We start from the raw sequence: 27692 nt of genomic DNA on the forward strand, positions 1-27692 counted from the left end.
GAGCCCCTCTGCTTACAGATTTTGTGAAATATAATCAGTCCACCTCAGATAACTTCTCTCTCTTTTTTATAAAAAATATTTTATTTATTTATTTATTTGAGAGAGAGAAAGCACAAGTGGAGGAAGGGAGAGGGAGAAGCAGGCCCCCTGCTGAGCAGGAAGCCTGATTACAGGACTTGATCCCAGGACCCTGGGATCATGACCTGAGCCTGAGGAAGACGCTGAACTGACTGAGCCACCCAGATGCCCCCAAGTTCTATCTCTTGAATACAAAGAAACAGTAGATAACTATATTAGGTAAACACGAGTCCCTGCTCTAAAGTTCCAGTTGCTTGGAATTCAAATACGTGATTTACTCAAGGGTCTGAACAGCTCTGCTATGATTTACATTGCTAACATTGGGGAGTATGAGGCAACAGCGAAATTGTTCATTTATTACCCCTTTTTATGGCCATTAGCCAAGTTCAGTCTTGAGCTATAGTAATGATATTGATCACAGGCCACGTGGTTTCATCACATTGTGTTTCTCCACTGGTTTTTACATAAGTGGCTTATCTAAAATAAAGTCCTGAAAAAAAAAATAAAATAAAGTCCTGGAACACGAATGAGCCATACTACCAATGTGGACTTGAATTATCCAAATTCTTTTTTAAAACTTTTTTTTATGATTTTATTTATTCATGACACACACACACACACACACAGAAAGAGAGAGGGAGAGAAGCAGAGACACAGGCAGAAGGAGAAGCAGGCTCCATGCAGGGAGCCTGACGTGGGACTCGATCCCAGGTCTCCAGGATCACACCCCGGGGCTGAAGGCAGGCGCTAAACCACTGCGCCACTGGGGCTGCCCAGAATTATCCAAATTCTTGACCCGTTTTCAGTATTTAACATTCAGTAACACCTTAAATAATTTTTTTACAACTACTATGATATAACAAATATTCTAGGCAGAAAGATCTCAAAATACAGGGGAGTAGGGCAGGTGATCTACAATTAAACTTTGCAGATTTACAAAGCTGCTTTCATGCATGTTCAATTGTTATCTTTCACTGAAATACCAAAATAATTAGTCATCTTTAAGAAATTTCTACTTGTAGGGCAGCCCCGGTGGCACAGCAGGTGGCTACCTGCAACCCAGGGCGTGATCCTGGAGACCCTGGATCAAGTCCCACATCAGGCTCTCTGTATGATGCCTGCTTCTCCCTCTGCCTGTGTCTCTGCCTCTCTCTGTCTCTGTCTCTATGAATAAATAAATAAAATCTTTAAAAAAAAGAAATTTCTACTTGTAAAATGTCAGTGATTATTTTGGGTCTAGATGTTGACTAAAAGCACTTTATAGCCTAAGAATTTGTGTTTTATCCACCTGTCTGCCTGCCTGCCTTCTTCTCCTCTCTCCTTTTTCCGCTTAAAGTTGGTCTGGGAATTCCTCCACGATTAGATGTTTTTGTCAAAGAAAAGTATAAACACCTCAGGCAGCAGTTCATATCCTAGGAAAACGTTTACTTGGAATGGGCCAACACTGTGTAGAAGTTTCTCTAAGAATGGTGCCATTATGATTGCTATTTTAACTTGAGTTGTGCTGGGTGGAGATTTGGATGGGAGATTTAATGTACTTTGCTCTGGGTTTGTGTATACCACCTGCATCTTCATCCCCTGGGCTCTGGGTAAACAGGCAGATTTCTAGGCCTGACCTCAGACTGACTCACTGAATGGACCTCTCTGAAGGTGGAGTCAGGGAATGTTATTTTTATGAGACTCTCAAGGGACTCTGATGCAAATTGCAGGGCCAATTCTAGTCCAACACTTTCATTTTATGAATGGAGAAACTGAGGTTCCCAGAGGGGAAGTGGCTTATTCAAAGTCGCCCAGGCAGAGCCAAGGGTCAGGTCTCTCAACTGTCATGTAAATGCCTCTGCTTGGTTGTTCGATGTTTTGATACTTGAGTTTTAAACTTGTATTTTTTTCAGTGACAGCATTAAAATTTAATGCAGCAAATACACTTTGCTTATGAACCATGTTACAATATGCCCATAAAAAAGCGCTTGTTGGTCAGTTACATGACGTGATAACATTTTATTTCAAATTCTTTTGACTACAAGTTTATTACTATTTATTTGTGCTCTAGGTGATAAACTATATAAAGTAAATAAAATGCTTGATAAATACTTATTGAATTAAAAAAAGAACACAGACCTTGGTGTTGAGCTGGAAAAGATTTTCCTTATTATCAGCGTGTAGATGATAAAAATCTCAAATTCAATGGAATCTGAGTTTTCATGTTATCATTTACTGGGTCTGCCAAATCGTTATGAAGATATTGTAGGGAGACCATAGTCCATAATCATTTTTTCTCTTGTCTTTTGCTTTCTTCTTCATTTCAAAATTTTTAGTAAAGTTATATAAACCCTTCAGAAAAGACTTCGTAAGTGTGGAGGCTAAGGACGCTACGTGAGGGCTCGAAACTCTCTTGACCTATAAGTGTCAACTTCAAGAAAATTTCTGCTCGAGACTTTGAAGATAAAATAGAACATCTAATTAACATTTAGAAGAGGAAGATATATATCCATTTCAAGTAACCTGACCTGGATTTCAGCAGCAGGATCTCTTCTTGACACATTTGTAACTCATTTTAATTGCTAATAGGTACTGTGTGTACACACCCAAGGCAGAATAGGACTTAACCTCTCAGAGTTCCAAAGGTGAATTAACTTAAAATTAAACAATAAATTTTTATGAAGGGACATTTCATTTGGAACCATCTAATACTGCATCAAGTAGTGCATATGACTGACAAGCACCAATTATCCAAGAAAGTTGAAAGGACTAGTGGCATTTCGGGCTTCATCTATATTACTACAAATATTTTCAAGAGAAATCAGGTGATTTCATGGGTACAAAATGTGAGTAGTAGAAACTGTATGAGCTTTGGAGTCATACAAAACTAGATTTGAAAAAAAGAAGAAAAAAACAAAAAACAAAAAACAAAACTAGATTTGAATCCCAGCTCAGCCATCTAACCAAAAGTATGAGTATGGATGGACAAGTTACTTAAATTCTTTGAGTCTCACTTACCTCCTTTTTTATTTATTTTTAATTTTTTAAAAAGATTTTTATTTATTCATTCATGACAGAGAGAGAGAGAGGCAGAAGGAGAAGCAGGGAGCCCTATGCGGGACTCGATCCCTGGACTCCAGGATCACGCCCTGGGCCGAAGGCAGGTGCTAAACCGCTGAGCCACCCACGGATTCCCCCACTTCCTTTTTAAAATTTTTATTTATTTATTCACGAGAGCCGAGAGCCGCAGAGACACAGGCAGAGGGAGAAGCAGGCTCCCAGCGGGGAGCCCGATATGGGACTCTATCCGGGATCACGCCCTGAGTCAAAGGCAGATGCTCAACTGCTGAGCCACCCAGGCATCCCTCAACTCTTTTGTAAAGTCTGGGCAATTCTGCTGATTTTGTGAGTGTTGTTAGAAACAGACATAAATATAAATAATAGTGAAAGGGAATATAAGGGAAGGGAGAAGAAATGTGTGGGAAATATCAGAAAGGGAGACAGAACGTAAAGACTGCTAACTCTGGGAAACGAACTAGGGGTAGTAGAAGGGGAGGAGGGCGGGGGGTGGGAGTGAATGGGTAACGGCACTGGGGGTTATTCTGTATGTTAGTAAATTGAACACCAATAAAAAATAAATTAAAAAAAAAAGAAACAGACATAAAAGTTTTTATACCATGCCTGTCATTTAGGAGGTGAAAGGGGAACCATATTCTCCTTCCAGTGTCCTTAGCTTGGTGCTTAGGGTAAGGAATACCATCCTTTTTGCCCATAATAAGAAGAGAGGACTTGTGGGCACTCGTGTGTGCTCTCTCTCTCTCTCTCTCTGTCCCAGCCCCCAAAAGAGAAGTGACCTTGCTAGTGACTTTGAATGAAGAATCTGAATAAGCTTCACTCAGTGCCTTTTGTGTTCTTTCTTTCAGGGCCACTCACCCTCAGAATATGGCTAGAACTGCCTGGAAGTGGGTGGCTAAATTCAATTCAGAAATCTTTCCGGGAAGTTCGATGGTGGCCACAGACCTACCCAACTTATTGAATTCAAAGTTAATAGTATGAAGCTGATAGTTTGATCTTTATGTATCCGATCCTTTCGTTTGCTTCTTAGTAGCTGTGAACCCATAGTGGATTTGAAGGAATCCACAGTGGGGCACCTGGATGGCTCACTCGGTTCACCATGTGACTCTTGATCTCAAGGTCGTAAATTCTAGCCCCACGTTGGGTGTAGAGATTACTTAAAATGAAAAAAATTCTTGGGTGGTTAAGTATTTGGCTCAGGTCAAGATCTCAGGGTCATGGGATTGAGCCCTGCCTGGGCTCCGTGCTCACTGGGGAGTCTGCTTGAGATTCTCTGCCTCTGCCCCTCCCCCCAGTATCCCGCAAATAAATAAAGCAATCTTTAAAAACATTTTTAAAAATTCTTAAAAAGAAATAAAGGAAGAAACAGCTATCACTCCTAAATCCCCAATAATAGACAATCCATAAATTATAGCTATTCTTATGCACCCCCATGCTTTCTATAGTAATTTGATCTCACAATACCAAATATCTCTAAGCCAGTGCACTGTTTATGGGACACTACCACATACTCTTAGTTCTTTCTTAATTAATTGGGAGAAAAAAAATTCTCATTGCTATCTTTAAGTGAGTAGCATGAATTGGTTCATATTTTGTCAAAATGGGCATTCTTTCTACAACTTCAAAGCAAGAAGAAATACTGTGTTTGGTACTGCCTCAAGGTCAATTCTGCTTGGGCATACATTATACGTACTCCCTTTAAACTTGGAAAATGTCTGATGTATCAAAAGTAACTGGGTTTGGAAGTATTAAGAGGTGATAATCTTTATCATAGCGAAACCAGTGCTCCCAATGTAGCTTCACCTGGTTTGTGAGAAAGAGAGAGGGAGAGAGGGAGATGGAGACAGAGACAGAGACACAGACACAGAGAGACAAGAGCAGGGTCATACAGAGAATAGCACAGCAAATGCCTTTATTCCTACCACCCAAATTGATGATGTAAAAAAGACCTAAAGCAATTCCTAACAATATTGTTAATATAAAAATAAATATGTGAAGTCTCATCTCTTTCATCTCTCCCCAAAGGTACCACCTTGATGTATATAGTTCTGGTCCCTTGCATATCTTTATATTTATATATTTATCCATGAACAATATATAGATTTGTTTTGTGAGAAAACACCATACATGTTATTCTTCATGTTTCTGATTTAACATTTTTATTTTTTTTAAGATTTTATTTATTTATTTATTTATGAGAGATCTAGAGAGGCAGAGATACAGGCAGAGGGAGAAGCAGGCTCCACGTGAGGAGCTCGATGCAGGACTTGATCCCGGGACTCTGGGATCATGACCTGAGTCGAAGGCAGACACTCAACCGCTGAGCCACCTAGGGTCCCTGATTTAACATTTTTTAAACCTTCCCATATTGATGCATAAGAATCCTTTGATTCCGCTTAACTACTAAGTAACAGTCATCATATAACTATATCAAATTAGATTTATCAATTCCCCGATTGATAGACATCTGAGTTGTTTTTGGGTTTTGTTTTGTTTTGGTTTGGTTTTTGGTTTTGTTGTTGTTTTTTTTACCAATATGAACAAGCCACACCCTTGTGATAAACACCTTTCCCTGTCACTTTGTCTTTAGTGCTCTGAGTAGGTGCCGATTTTTCTTCCATGGTGGCCCACTCCTATTTATTTTTCTCCTGGCATCCCCCACTACTTGTAACACCGTATCTTCTGCTATTTGTAATAATGTATCTAGTTATTGTATTCCTTGTTTACTTTTCCTAAGGTAAGCTCTAGGCTGAAAGCAGGGCTGCAATCAGGACCCTGAGATCAAGAGCCCCCTATTGCTTACTTTGTAGGAGCGCCTCCCTCCCCACTGACCGATGGTCTCCATCCAGGGGCTGTTTGCTGTTCCTGTTGCTCCCCAAGGTGCGCATGTTCAGGGACTGGAATATAGCCTCTACTCAGTAATGCTTGTTGAGTAAACGAATGAAACGAAAGCAACGATCAGTGACTTTCTTTAAGGTGAATTCTCGGCCAGGAATCTCCTCCGTCCTTCACACGGATAGGCCTCTGGCAAGTCTGTGCCATGGGTTAGCTAAAAATACCCAGACCTGTCTGGTTCCCCATGGTAAATGTGGCTCAGGTTTAAGCTCAGAATCCGGCTAGATGTGGTATAAAATACCAAGAAGCTAGACCCCAGATGGGCATGTCATTTCCCTGACTCCTAGAGTCACTGGTGATAGAAGTGGCTGTCATTCTTTTTAAATATAAAGTTGTCCCCGGAAGTCTTTAAGGCAGACCTTAAGACAAGCAAAAGCTACTGCAGCAGATACTGCTAGCAGCCTTTCAGTGCCTGTTCTCCAGTGCTTGCTTAGTCAAGGAAGCCAGACTTCCATTCCAGCTCATCGTGTGCCAGATTGAAGACGATCGTTACCAAACTTCATTGTAGCTCAACATGACTGTGTCACTGAGTCCTGGCTAATGAGAGAGGAAGTGTCATTTAGGAGTTCTGGGAGGGCTCCTGAAAAGGGGCGGTGGAGCCCCCTCATTCTGCCCTACTTTGTGCAGTGTGGGTGCTGTCAGCCCAATCGGGATGGGGGCCCCCAAGTGTGGGGTGATGACCAGGTGGAGGCCAGTGGTGCCGGCGGCAAAAGGATTCACCTGGGGGGGGGGCAGTGGGTGGGGGCTGTTTTTATTTTTTTAAGATTTTATTTATTTATTTATTCATGATAGACACACACACACACACACACACACACACACACACACGAGGCAGAGACACAGGCAGAGGGAGGAGCAGGCTCCATACAGGGAGTCTGACATGGGACTCAATCCTGGGACTCCAGGATCACGCCCTGGGCGGAAGGCAGGCACTTAAACCGCTGAGCCACCCAGGCTGCCCTGGGGGCTGTTTTTAAAGGGGGAAGATCAGGGGCGCCTGGGGGGCTCAGTGGTTGAGTATCTGCCTTTGGCTCAGGGTGTGATCCCAGGGTCCAGGGATCGAGTCCCACATAGGGCTCCCCAAAGGGAGCCTGCTTCTCTGCCTGTGTCTCTGCTTCTCTCTCTCTGGGTCTCTCATGAATAAATAAATAAAATCTTTAAAAAATATGTAAACAGGGAATATGAGGAAGTATGGCAACATATGGAACTCCCTTTTTTTTGGTAACTTTGCATGATTTTAAGTAGCCCATTGGTCAGTTAGGGTCTGTGGGTATTTTGAGGTGGGTCCCTGATGGGCCTGTCAGTATTCAGCTAGGGGCTCACAGGCCCTTTCTACTTTCCATTGCTCAAGCCTGTTTGCCTAAAAGCACCTCTACATTTTGATTGTGTTCCTATAGTCCCCATGGACCATAAAAACTAAGGTTCTCTAGGGTGGAGGAACAGATTCCCAGAAGGTACTTCGGTCCCTACGGACCAAGTGCAACCATCATAACAGCCCTCAATTGTTTATCTATGGGCTTTTTTTTTTTAATGTGAGAATTAAACTTCTAGAGTCAGGTGACCCGAATCCAAACAGATATATCTAGTGAAAGCAATTTCATCCTAACAATCTTGCCATTTAAGAGTAAAAATCTAGATCCCCTGGTACAGGCCACGTCGTAATAGCTGTGTAAACCTGAGCAGCTGACTTTCAGGACCAAAATTTTTTTCCTCTACAAAACAACAGGATAAGCTTAAGACTAAGATCTTTGTCTGCTAGAGAATCCTGTGACCGTATCTAAATACAATCGCGCTGGATTGTGAAGCTAGCATTAGTAAGAAATGAAGCCTGTCTTTACAGTTTGGCAAAAGCTCATTAATTGGATTTTTTTTTTTTTGATCGTCTGAATGCAGGCTAGGCTGAAGTTTATCTTTGTACTATCTAAAAAAAAAAAAAATCCCTAAACAAATCTGTAGGGTAATTGTCGGCTTACTTTAGAAACCAACTGCTTTCTAATTGAAAGTTGGCAGCTTCCTATTTGCATAGAAACAGTTAATGTACTAACTTTAAATTATTTTTAAAAATCTGTTTACTGAAACAGTCTGACAGGGGGGTGCCTGGCTGGCTCAGTCAGTGGATCATACAATTCTTGATCTCAGGGTTGTGAGTTCGAGCCCCACATTGGGTGTAGAGATTACGTAAAAACAAAACCTTAAAGAGTCTGACAAGATATTTTTAATGTTCATATTGCAGTGAGATGGTCCACTGACTACCTTTGACTGAACCTCAGTATTTTTTATTTTCTAAAGACTGGCAGCATGGATAAAGCTGCTTTTCAAAAATTGCAAGAATTGCTTCTTGGGGCTGGAAGAGTACAAGCAGGAATGTCTCTTTGGATTTGGAGTAGGTGGTCTTTCTCTTGGTTCTGGAAGGGATTAATTGGGAGCCCTATTGACATGCAGAAAAGCCAAGTACTACTCTCTGTCCTCTGATATTGGAAGTTATCTAAGTGTAAATAATTTTGGAGTGGAATGCTAACTTATTCTAATAATGCAAACATTTACTTTTGGTGGAGGATGGAGGGATGGCACTGTAAACCCTCACGGGTGTCTGGGGACTTCCACTTCCTCTGGCATGCCCTGGAACAGAACCTGGGAACCGAGGGGAGAGAGAGATGATGGGAGAAGAAACCCTGGCAGCTGACCTGGGAGACACACCATATCACACATATCACACATATCACCATATCACCCTCCATATCAGGGTGTGTCCTCTGGATTTGGGGAGCAATGTCTGATAGTGAGCTCATTTCCTTTTCTGCATTGTAAGAATCTTATGAAATTCTCATTCCCAGCACAATGTATCAACCACTCCAACTTGGGTTTCCATTTGTGTGGGCAGGCTACCTCAGGGAGAGGAGGAAAGGGCTCTGCTTCTGTATTCAGACAGAGGTTTGTGGATGTTGTTGTTCTTTTAGGTTTTTTTTTTTACATTTGCTTTTATTTAAATTCAACTTGCCAACATACAGTATAACCCCCAGTGCTCATCCCATCAAGTGCCCCCCTCAGTGCCCGTCACCCAGTTACCCCATCCCCCCGCCCACCTCCCCTTCCACTACCCCTTGTTCATTTCCCAGAGTGAGGAGTCTCTCATGGTTTGTCTCCCTGTCTTAATTTTTTCCACTCAGTCCTCCTCCTTTCCCTTATAATCCCTTTCACTATTTCTTATATTCCACTAATATTTCTTATATATCCACTAATATTCTTATATTCCATGAGTGAAAGAAACCATGTGATGATTGTTGTTGTTTTTAATATAGTCATTTATTTAAGTAATCTTGACACCCAACGTGGGGCTTGAACTCAAGACCCCAAGATCGAGGGTCATGTGGTCTTCCGACTGAGCCAGGCAGGCACCCCTCAAACAGAGGTTTTTGTAAACTGGAGTGGTTTGGGTTAATGGTAACTAGATGGACCAAAGTCAGCATGGTCCAAAGAAGGAAGCAGCAGTTTGGAGCCATATGTCACAAGGAACAAGCAGGAGAGATAGATAGTCCCCAGTAATCATCTGAAATACACGGGAGGATTAACTAGCAGTTACCTAGGATGACACCTCAAGTTATTCTTTTTTAAAGATTTTATTTATTTATTCATGAGACACACACACACACACACACACACACACACACACACACACACGGCGGCGGGGGGAGGGGGTGGTGGCGGGCAGAGACACAGGCAGAGGGAGAAGCAGGCTCCATGCAAGGAGCCTGACATGCGACTCCATCCCGGGACTCCAGGATCACACCCTGGCCGGAAGGCAGGTGCTAAACCGCTGAGCCACCCAGGAATCCCCCCAAGTTATTTTTTTTAAAGATGTTATTTATTTATTCATGAGAGAGTCAAAGAGACAGACACAAGCAGAGGGAGAAGCAGGCTCCCCTAGGGGAGCCTGATGCAGGATTTGATCCCGGGATCACGACCTGAGCCAAAGGCAGACACTCAACCACTGAGCCACCCAGGCACCTTGACACCTCAAGTTATTTTATTTAAATATTCAAGAAAGGTGATTCCTGGAAGGCTAAAAAATGGGGCACCAGGGTTCCCCAATAATACAGCTGTTCTTTCTCTTCACTGCCCACTCTATGCCAGTTCCTAAGTAAAAGACACTTGATATACATGATCTGGTTTATTGCTCATAACACCTGAAAGGTAGCGTATTCTTTTTATCAGAAAAGGCAAAAGCTTAGAAATATTGAGGGAAATTTGTCTTTACCTTTTCTCACTAGTTCATACTGCACTTCCTTCCAGTACATATGAATTGGTGACAGTTTGGTAGATTACAACACAACTTTGTCAGAATTGCTGATCAATAGGGTTCAGTTCTGGGAAGAACATGGCAATATTTCTGCAATATTTCTGCAATGTCAGAGTCTTTAAAAAATAATTATGCCGAAAGTATGAAATGGAAGAGTCTTTTCAGCTTGGAGTTAAACTAAACTTAGTTTTTTATGATCATATGCAGTTGACCCTCGAACAACACGGATTTGAACTGCATGACGACTTGCATAGTTTTCTTCAATCAATACAGTAAAGTACTGTAAATGCATTTCCTCTTTCATATGATTTTCTTAACATTTTCTTTGTCTAGCTTCCCTTCTCTTAAGAGTACAGTATGTAATACATCTAACATACAAAATATGGGTTAACTATTTATGTTATCAGTAAGGCTCTGGTCAGCAGTGGGCTAATTAGGTTTTGTGGAAGAGACAAGTTACATGTGGAGTTTCGACTGTGGTTGGGGGGTGTTGACACCTCAGCACCCATGTTCGTCAAGGGTCAGCCGTACTTCGTTTTGAATCAGCTGCAGAATAAGAATGAGACTATTGTGTCTAATGTTCTAGTATTAAATGGCTAAAAGTGAGTGGTATTTACTAATGAGCTTCATGATTCCGAAGTTATTGCCGTGCTCTGCAATGAGTCGAGTGTTGCTATTACAGGAGACTGTCTGCAGATTTACTAATGAAAAAATGCAGCAAAAGTAAAAGGCTACAAAAAATAAAATAAAAGGCTGTGTTAGCAATGGATAATAAAATCAGAGAAGCTCTTAATGGTGAGCCGTATTACAGTTGCTGAATCTGTTGCTTTTCTTAAAACATATATATATTTTTTTTTACTGGTTTACTACTGTTTTACTATGGAGGGCTTAACATATTTCTCCTTTTTTTTCTTCTTTCACCAACTAGATGGTTAAAGATTATATGCAGAAATGCACTCAAGTGTAAGTGGAAATGCCTGGCAGTAAAAGTCGATTGGCCTTTTTTAAAATAGGAGAAATATTTATAGCCATTCAAAAAACAGAATTGGTTGACTACAAAGAGTAGAGTGGGAGCTTACACAAGCTCCTTGAGGGACCTTTTCGTCACTTTGTCATATGTATGGTAGCATGGAATCGAGCTAATCACTTGGTATGATTTGAGAAAGGGATGCTATAGTATTCTTATCACTCTCCTGCTCCTCCTTATCACTACCTCCTAACTCTCCATTAAATAGTTTCTTTTTTTCTAAAGATTTTATTTATTTATTTGACACAGAGAGAGAGAGAGAGAGAGAGCATAAGCAGGGTGAGGGGCAGAGGGAGAGGGAGAAGTAGGCTCTCTGCTGAGCAGGAAGCCCAACAAGGGGCTCCATCCCAAGACTCTGGGATCATGACCTGAGCCGAAGGCAGACACTTAACCGACTGAGCCACCCAGGCACTCCCCCCATTAAATAGTTTCTTAGGAAGCCCCCCAAGTTGTATGTACAGTGTAGGGCAACACTGCAGCCTGTCAGGTCGATGAGGATTCAAATGGGAGAGAGAGGTAGTCAGGCTGCCTCGAGACAAGGTGAGTCAATGTGGACCGAGCTTAATCTGGAGGTGCAGTCACATGCAGAGCCAATAGGGGCACGGGTCCTGATCGAAATCAAACCAAAATCTTGTTCTTAGGCAGGAAGCCAAGCAGTTTCAAATGATTTGGCAGATTAGGGCAAGAGTCCCTGGGTAAGTCTGAGCAGGGTCAGCAGACCAGAGACTGGCAGCCTGTGCATAAGGCAGGAATGAAGCAGGCTGGGGGTTGGACTTTGGGATTAGGGTCTACATTTCAGCACGACTAGTTTCTAGTGAGTATTGTGGCTGCTTGCCGAGCTTGCAGCGGTCAGCATCCTGGAATGGAAAGGGTCAAAGCCTCTTTGGACCTCCTGCACCTAATCTTCAGCGAAGGAGGCTGGACCTCTTTCCTTTGGGATCCCCCGGTGCCCGTTGTGTGTGATGATAGTCCACTCTCTGGATGTGTTAAGTACAGACTGCACTTGGTCTGGGGGAGCTTCTCCCAGGATCACTGCCATCCTCTCCTTTACCAACTTCTCTACCCAGGATTCTAACTTCCTCCTCTCTCAGATCTTGACAGCTAGAATCTTGGCAGTTGGGCTCTTCTTTTTTGGCAGTATGTTTTTTAAGATGCTGTTACTTGAGCCCTGTGACCCTTGAGCCACATAAGAAATGCATTACCAGTATCTCTGGTCAGTGTCTCTGCCTTCTCCATCTTGAATTCGAGGACTTCTACAAATGTCAACAAAGAGTTATTGAGTGTCTTTTAGAGAAACTGATATGTATTCGGGCGCTTGGGTGGCTCAGTGGTTGAGCATCTGCCTTTGGCTCAGGGCGTGATCCTGGGGTCCTGGGATCGAGTCCCACGTCGGGCTCCCTGCAGGGAGCCTGCTTCTCCCTCTGGCTATGTCTCTCCCTCTCTCTCTGTATCTCTCATGAATAAATAAATAAACTATTAAAAAAAAACCTTGATGTGTATTCAACACTATAAGGGATACAAAAAGGCACATGTGATATAGCAATTTCCATTGGGGACCATTCCATCTTGGAAAAAGATGGAAAATACAGCCACAAATATTTCAAGAATAATTCAAGGCAATATACAAGCAGGTGCCAAATTAATTGGACAGCCCATAAGTATGGCGTGGTTTTACAGTTGCCCCAAGGGTTTCGAGTAGGAGGGGGAAATCTTCAGAGTTTAACAAATAAATGGGACACCTGGGTGGCTCAGTCAGTTAAGTGTCTGCCTTCATTCAGGTCATGATATCTGGGTCCTGGAGTGGAGCCTGCATCTCTCTCTCCCTCTACACCCCCCTCCCTATTGTTTGTACTTTCTCTCTGTGTCAAATAAAGAAAGAAAGAAAATCTTTAAAAGTAAATAGAAATGCACTGACCAATCTGGTAGCCACTGGCGACTATTGCAAATTAAATGCATTAAAGTTAAACAAATCAAATTTCGCTTTCACAGTTGCACTAACCATATTTCAAGTGTTCAATAGCCAGAGGCAGCTGGGGGCTACCAGAGTGGGTAACACAGATAGAACACTTCCATCATCACAGAACTTTTGGGTGCACAGCGCTGGTCTACTGTCCATATAGTTCACCATTCCTCTGTGCTATCCCTTGCTGCAGTAATGATGTAAATAAGCATGGGGGTGATTACATGCTCCTAAGCCCTTGCACAGAAAATTGTTTGGGGCTACAGCAAAGAATACTAGAAGAAGTTTCACAAAAGCAAAAAGTGGAGGCGAGTTTTGAATGCCAGGCAGGGAACTGGGCTTAGTCCCTATATTGGTTTCCTATTGCTATGAAGCAAGCTGCCAAAATTAACAACTCACAGTCCACATGGGTCAGAAGTCCAGGCACGACTTAGCTGAGTCCTCTGTGCAGTGTCACCAGAGAGCAATCAAGGTATTGGCCAGGACTTCAGCCTCATCCGAGGCTTGAGATCCTCTTTCGGACTTGTTGGTTATTGGAGAATTCAGTTTCTTGAAGCTCTGGAACTGAGGTCCTCAGCCCCAGTCGGCCTGCTTTTTAGTCGGCCTTCCATTCCCTGCCACACAACCCTCTACGTAACATGGCAGTTTGCTTCTTTGCTGGAGAGTGTCTGCTGCTGCCCCTCTGGGCTCTGAACTCTAGTCCCAGTTTTATTTATGTATTTAGTTCATTAGTTATTTCAAAGATTTTATTTACTTATTTATTTGAGAGAGAGAGAGAGAGAGTGCGTGTGCATGAGCAGGGAAAGAACAGAGGGAGAGGGACAAGCAGATTCCCCACTGAGCATGGCGCCAGACATGGGGCTGGATCCCGCCACCCTGACACCACAACTGGAGCCAAAACCAGGAATCTGATGCCCAACAGACTGAGCCACCCAGTCACCCCTCTAGTTCCAGTTATAAAGGGCTCAACTGATTAGGTCAGGCCCACCTAGGAAAAACTTCCCTTTTGATTAACTTAAAAGCAACTGAATAGAGACTTTAATAACGTCAGCAAAATTTCTTCACGTTTGCCATGTCATAGCATACTCCTATTCATATGAGTGAAATCCCATCCTATTTACAGGTCCTGGCCACACTCAAGGGGGGAGGATTATGCAGGGTTTATACACCAAAGGGGTGTTTTAGCATTCCATCTGCCACAATTCTGTATGTTTTAAGAAAGAAGTGGGTTTTCTGACTATGATAGTTACAAGGTGGGAAGATGAGACTGTTATGCTTTCAATAGGCTGTTTATTCCCTCTCCAGTTATTTGGTCTCCAGTTGACATAATGTCCAATTAAAACATTGGTCTTCTTGGGCACCTGGGTGGCTCGGTTGGTTAAGCATCAGACTCTTGGTTTCAACTTAGGTCATGATCTCATCAAGCCCCACATCAAGCTTCGTGCTCAGCATAGAGTTTGCTTGTCTCTCTCCTTCCCCCTCTGCTCCTCCCCCTGCTCCCATGTGCTTGCTCTTGCTCTCTCTCGCTCTCTCTCTCCCAAATGAATAAATAAATGTTAAAAAAAATAAATAAAACCTTGGCCTTCTGAGATGAGTGAAAGGAAGTGGGAGATACAGGCTTCCAATTCTGGAATGAATAAGTCATTGGGATGGAAGGCAGAGCATAGGGAATATAATCAGTGGTATTGTGATAGGGTTGTATGGTGACAGATGGTAGCTACACTTGAGGAGAGCTCAGCATAATGTATACACTTGTTGCACCATTATGTTGTGCACCTGAAACTAATGTAACATTGTGTGTCAACTACACTGAAATAAAAAGAAAGGAAACCTTGACCTTCTGGTCTTACCATCTTGGCTATTAATGCATAGTCTTAAAATGGATGTTTTCATGCTTTTGAAACCTAATTATACTTAAAAATCAAAATGGTAAGTTGGGCATTCATTTTTTAAGTACAAAAGGAACACATGCCTCTAGTTAAAAAAAGTAAAACAAGAGAGAAGCACATTGACTACAGAGTAAAATTGACCCACCTCCCACCAACCACCCCTTTCTCACTCCCCAGAAATATTCTTTCAGATTCTTTATTGAGTATATACAGAAGCACATTCTATATTTTGATTTTTATTTATTTATTGAAGATTTTATTTATTCATGAGAGACACAGAGAGAGAGGCAGAGATATAGGCAGAGGGAGAAGCAGGCTTCCTGTGGGGAGCCTGACGCGGGACTTGATCCTAACACCCCTGGATCACACCCTGAGCCAAAGACAGACGCTCAACCACTGAGCCACCCAGGTGCCCCTTTATTTTAAAATTTTATGCTTATTTTCTGCAATTCAGCATGGATATAGGCATTCCTCCGTGTCAATACCTACAGACAGTCCTCTTTCACATATTACATTCACATGTGTGTATGTTTATATATAAATTTAACTATATATATCCATAGCCATACAAAATCATGAATGTAAAGATCGTAAGGGGTCGTTCTAAAGGATAAGCTATTGCAGAGAAGAAATGCTCGCATACAAGCTCCTTATCCTATCCTTGTAATAAATTGTTGTTTGGTCTAACCCTGGCTTTAGCCTCCTCAGAACTAAGGAGAGACCATCTTTAAACTCACCTGAATCTTTAATCTTTGTTTTATGTCAAGAGCTATTTTCAGACCATAATCACAGCTCCGGAGCTTTAAAGCATCGCGGCAATTCGATATCAAAAGGATTTGACTTTGTTCTTTCTAGGGAGACAGACAAAAATGCCTGCTTGAAATAATCAAATGGCAGCGGAGTTGGCTCTTTCTAATCCCTGCTTTCTCCCCGGATAAGGGAGGATGAAGAAGAAATTGTTCAAGGAGAAGAGAAATAGAACGTCTCTCTGAAGTCTTCTGTCCGTAGCCTTTTCCATAGCCTTAGGCCGGTCCAGGGACGCCGTGTCATCTCTGGTCCTAGCACCAAGCCTGTTGCTTAGCCAGGGAAGACTGAAGAAGCCCGAGCCAGATGTTTTGCTGCAAACCAGCTTTTCTGCCGATGCTGATCTGACCATTGGATTCTGACAAGCGGCTTCTTGCCTTGTTCCTTATGATTAAGGTGCCATTTGGGGACATTTTGGTGAATGAAAAGGAGGTGCTATTAATAACTAACCTGGGCACTCAAGGCTTGACCTGGGCTGCCCTGTGCAAACTGGATGTGCGATCGTTCCACTCATGATCAGGGGGCGCCTGGGCCCCAGCGAATGAGGATCACGTTACTGTGCTTTGAGTGGGGACTCACCGGTCACCATCCTAAGCACTTTGCTTACAGCGTCTTAGCTAATCCTCGCCGTCAGCTACCCTACTGGATATTGCTCTTATCCCGCCCATCCTACAGATTAGGAACCCCAGTTCCCACCGCTAGGTCCCCTCGCACAGCAACAAATTGCAGGGATTTGGAGAAGGTGAATGGGGTATCAGCTTGAAAATAAGGAGGGGTGGGCTGCGTGGAGGGATTGAGTGGTGGTAGAGATGAATCCTGCAGGCGGTGCTTTTGGGCTGAAAGGGTTTCTTCAGGAGGTCAGGGGAAGGTGGGCTCATAGATTATTTCTGCCATGCTCAGTGATTCTTTTCTATATGACAGCGTATCAGTGTGGAGATGCGAGCCACCCAGCACCTCCGGCTCCCTTTGGATGCCCAGGGGTGGGTGACATGCGAGGCCTGTGGCACAGTACGATGACAGATTGGCCAATGATGTCAGCCCTCTCCAATGCCATCCTCCTGAACCCACAGATCTCCTCGTCAGGGGCAAGCTAGGCCCAGGGATTGTTGGCTGTTTATGTGCTCGGAATTCCAGGAGCCCGTATCCGCTGTATTGCAACTCAAAGGCAGGGGCCGAACCATCTTGGCATCTCTCCAGGTGACTGTCACAGTGCTAAGAACAGACAGATGGTCAACAAGAGGTTTTTTTGGTATCAGTTTTCTTTCTTTCTCTTTCTTTCTTTCTTTCTTTCTTCTTTCTTTCTTTCTCTTTTTTTTTTTTTTGGTAATGGTTTTCTAATGCTGCCATAACATAGGAACAGCACAGGTTTAATGTCTTACAGGAAGTCAGAGGTCCGAGATGGGTCTCCCTGGCTGCAGTCAAGGTGTCGGCTGGGCTGTGTTCCCTCTAATGGCCGTAGGGGATGATCCACTTCTGTATTTCTTGGCTCACGGCCCCTTGCTCCGTTTTGGAAGCCAGCACAGCACGACCTCTCTAGAGGCTGCCTCCCTCTTCCGCCTTGAGGACTCTTACAGTGACGTTGGGCCCATCCAGATAATCCTGCATGATCGCCTCATCTCAAGGTCAGTTGACTGAATAACTTTAATTCCCCCTGGCTGTGTAACAGAACATAGTTTCTGGGGCTTAGGATGTGGACATCTTCCAAGGGCCGTTACAGGGCCCCTTCACAGGTGGGAGGGAGGAAGCAGGGAGGATGCACTGGCTCTCCCTGTATCCATTCTCCATTGCTGATGTAGCGCATTTGTAACAAACTTAGTGGCTTAAAGAGCACCGAGTTACTATCTTAGAGTTCTGGATGTCAGAAGTCTGAGATGGGTTTCACTGGGCTAAAATCAAGGTGTCAGTCAGCAGGGCTGCATTCCTTTGGCGGTGCTAGCCTAGCATCCATTTCCTTGCCTCTTCCAGCTTCTAGAGGCCATCTGTGTTCCTTGGCTCATGGCCCCTTCTTCCATCTGCAAAGCCAGCAACATGTGGTTGAATCATTCTCACGCTGAAGTGTTATAACCTGCTTCTGGCAGCACATCTCCTCCCTTGGCTCTTGCTCTCCTACCGCCTTGTACTTCTTAGGACCTTTGTGTTGACATTGGATCTGCCCAGGTCATGCAGGATAGTGCTCTCATCTCAAGATCAGGTGATCAGCAGCCTTAATTCCCTTTGCCATACAACCTACTTATGGAATCTGGGAATTAGGACCTGGACCTATGTTCTGCCCATGCCCTTTAAAAATCCCCCCCCCAAATGTTTAAATATGTACAAAAAAATATATATAGAGAAAACATAATGAATCACCATTTACTCATCCCTGAGCTTTGGACTCAGTTCATTTTTTAAAAGCAAGCTCTAAGCCCAACATGGGGCTTGAACTCACAACCCCAAGATCAAGAGTCACATGCCCTACCAACTGAGCCAGCCAGGCACTCCTTGGACCTTGTTCCTTTGAAGTTATTCTGTGAGTGGTTGAAATGTTATTTCCTACAATAAGTGCTAGTCAGCTTTATTTCTAAATTATTTCTATTTCTTCTTATATAAACATTATAGTTTGAGATTATGAAGTTGTTTAAACATTTTTGTAGACTGTATTTAATATTCATAGTGGTTATAAATGATATGAAGTAGTATTTCTAAACACCCTTAAGGCAGAATGTCGTATTTAAAAACCATGAAAAGTAGGAAGGACACAAAAAACTAATATTGTGACATCCTCATGTACAAAAGAATACCTCTGAAAACAAATTTATAGGGAATATTTTTCAGAGCTTACAATTTTATTTTATTTTTTAAAGCTTCTATTTATTTATTCATGAGAGACAGAGAGAGAGAGAGAGAGGCAGAGGCATAGGCAGAGAAAGAAGCAGGCTCCATGCAGGGAGCCCGTTGTAGGACTCGATCCCGGGACTCCAGGATCACGCCCTGGGCCGAAGGCAGGCACTAAACCGCTGAGCCATCCAGTGATCCCCCAGGGCTTACAATTTTAAAGTCTATGGTTTATTAGAAACTTATTTACAAACCCCATGTCTGGATTGTAGTTTATATTTTAAGACAATCTACATTACATTTTCCCAACTTTATTGAGATATAATTGGCATACAACGTCATGTAAGTTTGAGATGTACAAAGTGATGATCTGATGCACATATATATTGTGACATTGACAGTCTACATTATTAAACCCAAGAACACATAGTCTTAAAGTCAAAAATACTCTAATTGTATGCATTTTCATTCAAAATTCTAAGATTCACAATGTAGAAAGATTTTTTTTAAGGATTTTATTTATTTCTTTGAGAGAGAGAAAGCATGAGAGAGCAAGAACACCATCAGGGAGTAGGGGTAGAGGGAGAAGCAGACTCCCCACTGAGCAGGAAGCCAGATACAGGACTTGATCTCAGGACCCTGGGATCATGACCTGAGCTGAAGGCAGACGTTTAACCAACTGAGCCACTCAGGTTCCCCTTTTCTCTTTTCTTTTCTTTTCTTTTCTTTTCTTTTCTTTTTTCTTTTTTCTTTTCTTTTCTTTTCCTTTCCTTTCCTTTCCTTTCTTTTCTTTCTTTTCTTTTCTTTTCTTTCTTTCTTTCTTTCTCTCTCTCTCTCTCTCTCTTTCTTTCTTTCTTTCTTTCTTTCTTTCTTTCTTTTTCTTTCTCTTTTTTGTAGAAAGCTTTAAAAAAAATCTCTTGATAGCTCCATTATGAGGTGTCCAGATGCTGTTTTCCACTTGTGCTTATCACCTTGCTTTTATTTCTTCCCAGAGCCTTGTTGGACTTTACAATATCTACAATTCCTGCCAAAGGAGGTACTTTTGTTCAGGTTTTTGCTGTCACTGTAACAGTAGATCTGACTTTGTGTGTTCTGTGTGTATATGTGTTTGTATTAGTCAAGCTCATGCTCATTTTGGCGGGAGCATACCACCTGGAATTTGTGATATCTTAACTTACTATGGGCTTATTTCACACTTGCAGAAAATCTGATGTGGATGTTTCTGTTTCGGAAGCCCTCTTGGACAGCCCTACCACCAGCCATGAACTTGAGGACTGGGCTTCTTCCATCATTTCGGACTGCTTCAGTCCCACCCATGCAGATGGGAGAGAGAGGGATAATGTGGGAAATTGCATGGGGGCAGTTTAGGGGCCAGCCTGGAAGTGGTATGTGTCACTTCCACCACACTCCCTTGGCCAGAACTGGGTCGTGTGGTCTCGCGTACATGTAAGGGTGGGCCAGAAGATGTAGTCTTCGTGTGGGCACTGGAGAACAGTGAAATTGTGTGATGAGCACATAGTAGTGGTCTTGTGAAGAGGGTTTCCAGATCTTAGATCCACTTTTAGGTTTAGCATCTTATCTTACAAAAGTGGAAACTGAGGCACAGTTATGGGGGAAGCCTTGCACAAGACTATAGAGAAAGTGCCACGTCAATATTCTAAAACTTAGTATGTAGATAGCAATTGGGATTAGTTCAGACCCTTCCTAGCATCATCTGGACCAAACTTCTACTTGGCAGAAAATTGGAATCTCATTAACAGCACCCCTACCATCGCTCTAATGAAAAGTCAAAATTTTTTTTTTTTTAGTTAAAAAATGAAGGGAGGTACAAGTTTACAAATGCCAAGGTAAATGTATACGTAATTTCTTAGTATTTTAATGTAAGTTTTATCTTTCCAGTCATGGACTAGTATGGCATTATTTTATTTTATGGTGCTAAACAGTTTTTTTCTGCCCATTAATGAGTTTTGTTCACATTAAGTAGCATTTTTGAAAAATATGCATGAGATATAAAACTAGAATATTTAATATTCATCCTTGCTATGCTTTAATGTCTTGCCCAAGAGTTCAAAAAGGAAATGGCATTTGTGTCCTGTATATGCCAGTATTTCTAAACCTTTCCATTAGTATTCGCATTAGAGATAAGTGAATGAAAATAAAAATTATCTGGAAATTGAAATGTTTCTTCATTAAATTTGAAGTTTTCATTTTCCAGAATATATTATTTTGTGATTTCAGCTCTCATAATCTTGTTATTACCATATGACCAATACATAATACATAAATTATAGATGTGGAAAGATTTGGTTTGGGGGGTTGGAGTGAGGTAGCGAATGGAGAAGAAAAATAAATACAAGTTCTATGAGATTTTTCCTTCTTCCTACTGAGGGAGCATCTGAGCTCTCTCTATGGCTACAGTGGGATAAATACTACTGCTCCATATCTATGTCCTGTTAGCTCCGAGCCAGCTTCTGCATGCTAAAGTTGAAAAATTCTTGAAAAGCTTTGTTTTCCTAGCTACTGTCAAAACACTTTCTGTGGCCATGTGCCTCCATCGCGGGCTAGTGTTTGTTTTAGCTACATCGATAGAAATGTAGTGTACACATCTAATCCCATATCTAGGAGGAATCACGGCCACTCCAGCACGCTGCACATTTACAATAACAGCGAGAAAACAACACTAATACCTAACAAATTTTTTTAAAGATTTATTTATTTATTTATGATAGACAGAGAGAGGCAGAGATACAGGAGGAGGGAGAAGCAGGCTCCATGCCGGGAGCCTGACGTGGAACTCGATCCCGGGACTCCAGGATTGCGCCCTGGGCCAAAGGCAGGCGCCAAACTGCTGAGCCACCCAGGGATCCCCCTAACAATTTTTTTAACAGTCATCTTTGATTGGATGTTAATTCTCAATTAGGATAGGAAAGGATTCCAGAGTTCCAGGCTAAGGTCATGGTCAGGAATGCAGAATGTGCGTCCACACTGGGCCCTGTTCAGTGGTATTGGTGGAGCCTCTCATGATCGAGTTCCTTGTAATGACGGCAGTAGTTGAAAAGCACGTAAGCCACAAGCACCACCGACGCCCCCTTTCTTCACATTGACATACTTGTAATACCCACAGTGACCTCTCTGAAAAGCACCAGCAATGCCTTTCGGGGTGAAATCCCACATCAGTATCCAGCTTGGGAGCTCTCCTAGTTTCACATCCACGAGCTGCTTCCCATTCACTGGTACAGGTGATGCCGTCTTGGAGGCCTGGGTGTCCGCTATGGATACCCAAGAATTACTGAGTTGTTATGTGCCAGTCAATTATTGACTATGTTCTAAACGATGGATGGTCACTCAGTTAATTGTCAAAACAAGAGGGTACATCTCTCATATACTCCTTTTTAAGAACAAAGAAAACCTTCCCAGAAGCCTCCAGCAGATTTCCTGTAAAGTCTGGTTGGCCAGAATTATATCACTTGCCCATGCCAAACCAAACGTTTACCGAGAGGAATGTTTGGTTTAGAAAGTCCAATCAAAACTCATCTCCCAAGTATGGGGAAAGAAATGATAATTCAGAGGAGGTTGAGCAAAAACCTGGGTTGTGCTGGCAAGGAAGAAGGGGAAAGTTCAGGCTATTGGGTAGGAGGCCAACAGTGTTTACCACAGTAGCCAGGGAGAAAGGAGTGGATATCAAGAGAATCTAATTTGAAGACATTTTTTCAAACTCTAAATATTGAACTGAAAATAAAATTCCATTAGTATTTGTGCTATTTAAAAATAATGAACATCAACCAAAATAGCTGCAAATTTTCTGGGCACCTCTACTTAATTTCTTCTTAATGGCTTGCAGTGTAACTCTAGGCAAGTTCACTTAAGCATTTGGCATTTCTTCTCTGGATATGACAACCCAATAATGAGACTTTTTAATTCAAGAAACTAGAACTGTCATTCTGTGCTTTTCGTTCATCCCAGATGTCCACAGCTTGATCTATTTAATTTCCTCCATCGCCAGGATTCACTAAGGGTAGGAGGGAACATTTCAATAACCACTGAAAGAATCTGGAAAGACCTCACCTCTCCTGCATTGGAGGGCCGAAGAGCCTGATACCCACAGGCATTTATGGGCAGCGACATCTGTATAAGCCTTCCGTTCCCTAGCTCTGGGGTACAGTCTTCTCCCTTCCTTCTGGTGCATGATCCCACCCACTTAGCATTACAGTGATTTTGGCCCAGTCCTCTCAAGCATTTGGGGACCACCACCAGTTTGTCCAACTGTGGGAGCACTCATGAAATTCAGCAGCCTTGTAGGCAATCTCTTTTTCTCAAACCTGTATAGACGCCTTTCCACGTCTAATGTTTATGGTAGTTGAAATTGTACTTTGCCCAACTGTTTCCTGATTTTTTTCACCCACCTTCATTCTCCGCTCATAATGGTGCTAAGTTTCCCGTAAATCTTTTTGGATTTTATCTGTGATGAGTGAGTCTTGTCCTGTGGCCAGTGCTGCATGGACGTTCCACCTTGCCTGCCAGTATTCCCACAGCCCTCCTCCCTGGTGAGTTCATCTCCCCAACTCGCAGGTGATCAATAAAGCACTAGACTACATTTCTGTTCTCAGGAGTGGCACCTGATGGACCGTTCCCCCCCCCCCCGCAATCCTTCCTGTTGTTTTCCTTGGGGACACCACATATTGATTCTAGGGAGGCTGAACCATTCCACTTTGGAATCGCCCATCCCAACTACTTTTCCAGGAACAGCTGAAACGAATTGCCTTCTTTTCTCACCAGATACTGCTTTTGACTCAGAGTATACCTAGGCTAATCATTAACTTTTTAAAACAAATTCTGCTTCTAATGGCATCTGGATTTTTCGGACAATTTACCTTCAAAGGATGAAGGTCAGGGAGTATCAAATATGCTTGTGAATACAGGATGCTGTAGGTATTTCCAGCTGCCTACTAGGTTTAGGAGAGTGCAGTTTGCTCAGTGCGGAAGGTGCGGTTTCAATCCAGTCCCATCCCATACAGCCGTCCCTAGTCATGGCCAGGGTGCTACTTCCCTCTTGGCTCTGCACATTATTCCTAAGGCACTTAATTATTTGTGGGCAGAGTCTTAAGAAGAAGCAGGGCTAATCATCGCTAGCTGACCTTCACGTTCAGCCTGGGTGCTAAGCCGCAGCTGCAGAAGCAAAACTCACAGGAAATGCACACACTCGAACCCTTCAGAAGCTTATTTTATACAAGTAGATTTTATAAATAACCACAAGCTCTTTCTATCTATCAAATCTCAACACCCAGCCGCCCCTGTGTTCCCCGGAGAAGTGTGCACTCCCTAGAGGAACGCCGAGAGAGACGAGAGAAGAAAGCCTTGGGGTTTGCTGCTCTGACTCTTGTCACCCCAAGCTGCAAATGTTTGCGTGTGCCATGACAGGTAGCTCCCGATTACTGCACTCCTTATCTTAAAGGGAAAAAAATTAGGATTGAGTTTCCCTGCATTGCGTTTTATCTGCATTTCCAGAAATACAGTGTGCTTCGGGGAGGGGGGGAAAAAGATCACTGGGCCAACATTCATCATCAGAAGAAGACTGTAAGAGGAATTCTTGAGCATGGTGCTTTTCAAACTACCTTTTTGAGCAAGAATGATAATTTCTCCTTTAGAGCATCGCACATTTAAAACACACTCCTGGTGATTCTGGATTCCTGGGATCGAGTCCTGCATCGGACTGCCTGCTTCTGCTGCCTCTGCCTGTATCTCTGCCTCTCTCTCTCTCTCTGTGTCTCTCATGAATGAATAAACAAAATCTTAAAACAAAACAAAACAAAACAAAAAACCATGCTCCTGAGCATCTGGATGGCAAAGAGAAGGAGAAGGGGCCTCCTCATCTAAAGGTTAATGGATACTTGTTTGTTCTGGGTGGGATCCGGGACTGAGAAGTGATGTGTGATGGAGTCTCTGCGTCAAATCCTCAGCTGGCCTATCCATTTTGCAGCCTCCCCTTAGCTGGTTAAGTGGCCAACGGTCTCTCTTACCCACTGAACTTTCTGCAGGGCCTCAATGCTTACAGCACTTTTAAAACCACCCATCTATTTTGCTTGCTTTCCCCCCCCCCCAAAGGCTCTGCTGACAAATGGAATGGCCACAAGTGTCTGAAGAAGGGAGGGGGTCTCACTCCGAGGGTGTTGGGGGAAGCAGGGGGTGGGTGTCTTAGTGTACTGCACTTCTGAGCGGAGGTCTTTATAATGTGGTTTTGTCTTTTTTTTTTTAAGATTGTATTTATTTATGCATGAGAGACACACAGAGAGAGGCAGAGACATAGTCAGAGGGAGAAGCAGGCTCCCTGTGGGGAGCCCGATGCGGGACTCGATCCCGGGACCCTGGGATCATGACTTGAGCCAAAGGCAGATGCTCAACCACTGAGCCAGCGAGACGTCCTGTAGTTTTGTCTTTTCATTTCTTTTTGTCCCTGAGTGCTCTGTACAAAGATTCAGAGTAACCTCACGCTCTCCTTCTCTGTCCCTAACACTGGCACCCAGGGCCCTACCCACGCGAACCCCCTATGTCTGCAGTTGTCGGGATTCTGAGCCCTGGGGCCTGGACACCACGCTGGGCAGACTGACAGCGACTGGGACGCAGTGGCGGGCTGGCTTAGCCATTCCACATGTCCTCGAATCTGTAATAATTGTCCCTTTTTAAAAAGATTTTATTCACGAGACACACACACACACACACACACAGAGGCAGAGATATAGGCAGAGGGAGAAGCAGGCTCTGTGCGGGGAGCCTGATGTGGGACTCGATCCCGGAACCCCAGGATCCCGCCCTGAGCCCAAGGCAGACGCTCAACTGCTGAGCCCCCCAGGCGTCCCTGTAGTACTGTCCTTATGGCTCCTACCTCTTTGCCCTGTGCTAGTTGGGCTAGGGTGTTGCATGGTTTCCTCGGTTTCATCTCGCAGGCATTCTACTATCTTCCCGCTATCCAGGATTCCTTAGAAATCTCAGTCTCCTGCCCGCTGCCTTTCTGATTTCTCTGGCACCCCAACGGCCTTTTCTCTCCCACCGCACCCCCTGCCCCAGCAATCGTTTTCGATAATTCCGAGAGGATCCCGAGAGGAAAGACAGGCGGATGGGTGCTCAATCCATCTTTTAAAACTCCAAGCCCAGATGTCTCTATCTCCTTTTGAAATCATCTATTAGGGGGAATGTTCTTCATGCCTTATCAATCAGACAGAAAGAAGTCAACCTTGTTAAGTATTCTAGTTCAAGGAGCTTCCTAAGCACTTTGCACAGATTATCTGCTAATCTATCTGATTACATAGTCATCATCTGAGCTAGTGGCCTTTCAGTCAGCCTCTCTTGGAGCTCAGTGGGTGCTCTGGGGGACTTTGTTCTCACTCATGCCCAAGACCTATCCCAGAGGTTCCTGTGCTGGTTTATGTTCCCACCCTTTTTGGTGATGTCCTTGCTAAATATCATAATTACGGAGATAAGCTGTGGTGTTGAACTTGACCACAAAATGTCACAACAGCCTCAGTTTTTTTTAAGGATTTTATTTATTTATTCATGAGAGACAGAGAGAGAGAGAGAGAGGCAGAGACACAGGCAGAGGGAGAAGCAGGCTCATGCAGGGAGCCCGATACAGGACTCGATCCTGGGATTCTAGGATCATGCCCTGGGCCAAAGGCAGGTGCTCAATCGCTGAGCCACACAGGCATCCCCAGCCTCAGTTTTCCTACCATTGCTTCACTATTGCTCTGTTAACACAGAGGTGTGGAACATCCCTGGTTACAGAAGTCAACAGAGAGATTTTAGTTTATCTTATTTTTAAGATTTTATTTATGTATTCATGAGAGACACACAGAGAGAGGCAGAGACACACAGGCAGAGGGAGAGGCAGGCTCACTGCGGGGAGCCTGATGCGGGACTCGATCCCAGGACCCCAGGATCACGCCCTGAACTAAAGGCAGACATTCAACCACTGAGCCACTCAGGTGCCCCCAGCAGAGAGATTTTAAAGGCAAGTTTAATCTCCCATGAAAAAAAAATCACTCTTTTATCTTACAATAGTGATTATTTTTGGATATATAGATGAAGCCACACTGATTTAATCCCTACTCTGCCCGCCATCAAAAAAGTCTCTTTCTACAACACTCTGTAAAGTCATTTTCTTTGTATTTCCCCATTCCACTCGGAGTGATTGAGCTGTGGGTACCCTTGAAACTTTGGAGTTATACAGCCTGACACTACTACATGTAAAGGATATATTGGAAAATATCAATAATGAAAATGGACCAATGAGGTCTCCTCCACTGGTGTAGCAATTTTTCTATTTGCATAAAGAGGGCTGCGTGTAAACAGAAAAAAAAAAAAAAACCACCAAGCAAACAACCCAACACTGTTTTGAATTAAGAAAGCTTTTTAACTCAAATCCCTCGATCTGGAAACACTGGAGTCATCTTCAACTATACACTGGTTGCCCACTAGTAGGTTTCTCTTCTGTGCTCACCGCCAGTGTTCTCCTTCGGGACTTCCACATTTCGTGGCCAGACAGTTCCAGTAGCCCCTGACTGGTCTCCTTGACTCTGATCCACTCCGTTCATCAGCAGCTTCATCAGCTTACAATGAAAAGCAACGTTCCCTTGCTCCTTGTCTCTCAACCATCAGCCCTGTTCCTTTAGCTCTTTTAACTCCTGCTTCTGGTTACTGAGAAGCTTCTAAAGAACTATATATGTCACTGTCCCTTGATTTACTAGTGTTGTACATGGTACATCTCCACCTTCTCCCAGGATGGTTTTTTCGCTTTTTTTTTTAAAAGCTCCTCTGTTGATTCCTTTTGTAACTCGAAGTAATATATTAACAAACTTACCTTCGAACAACTTCAGACAGTAT

The 27692-nt window shown here is 43.2% G+C and overlaps 1 long non-coding RNA gene and 1 pseudogene across 1 annotated transcript in view; one reads left to right on the plus strand and one right to left on the minus strand.

Moving 5' to 3' along the window:
* LOC140628744 (uncharacterized) overlaps nt 1-27692 on the plus strand; it is a 122193-nt gene that overhangs the window by 11135 nt on the left and 83366 nt on the right. The window contains exons 2-3 of the long non-coding RNA XR_012026730.1: nt 17075-17201; nt 17386-17626. This is a non-coding gene — a long non-coding RNA (uncharacterized lncRNA). The remainder of the gene's footprint in view (nt 1-17074; nt 17202-17385; nt 17627-27692) is intronic.
* Nucleotides 21815-27415, minus strand: LOC140627789 (ATP synthase subunit f, mitochondrial pseudogene; annotated as a pseudogene).

The sequence above is a fragment of the Canis lupus genome, chromosome X (genome assembly GCF_048164855.1).
Source record: "Canis lupus baileyi chromosome X, mCanLup2.hap1, whole genome shotgun sequence".
Classification (NCBI taxonomy): domain Eukaryota; kingdom Metazoa; phylum Chordata; class Mammalia; order Carnivora; family Canidae; genus Canis; species Canis lupus.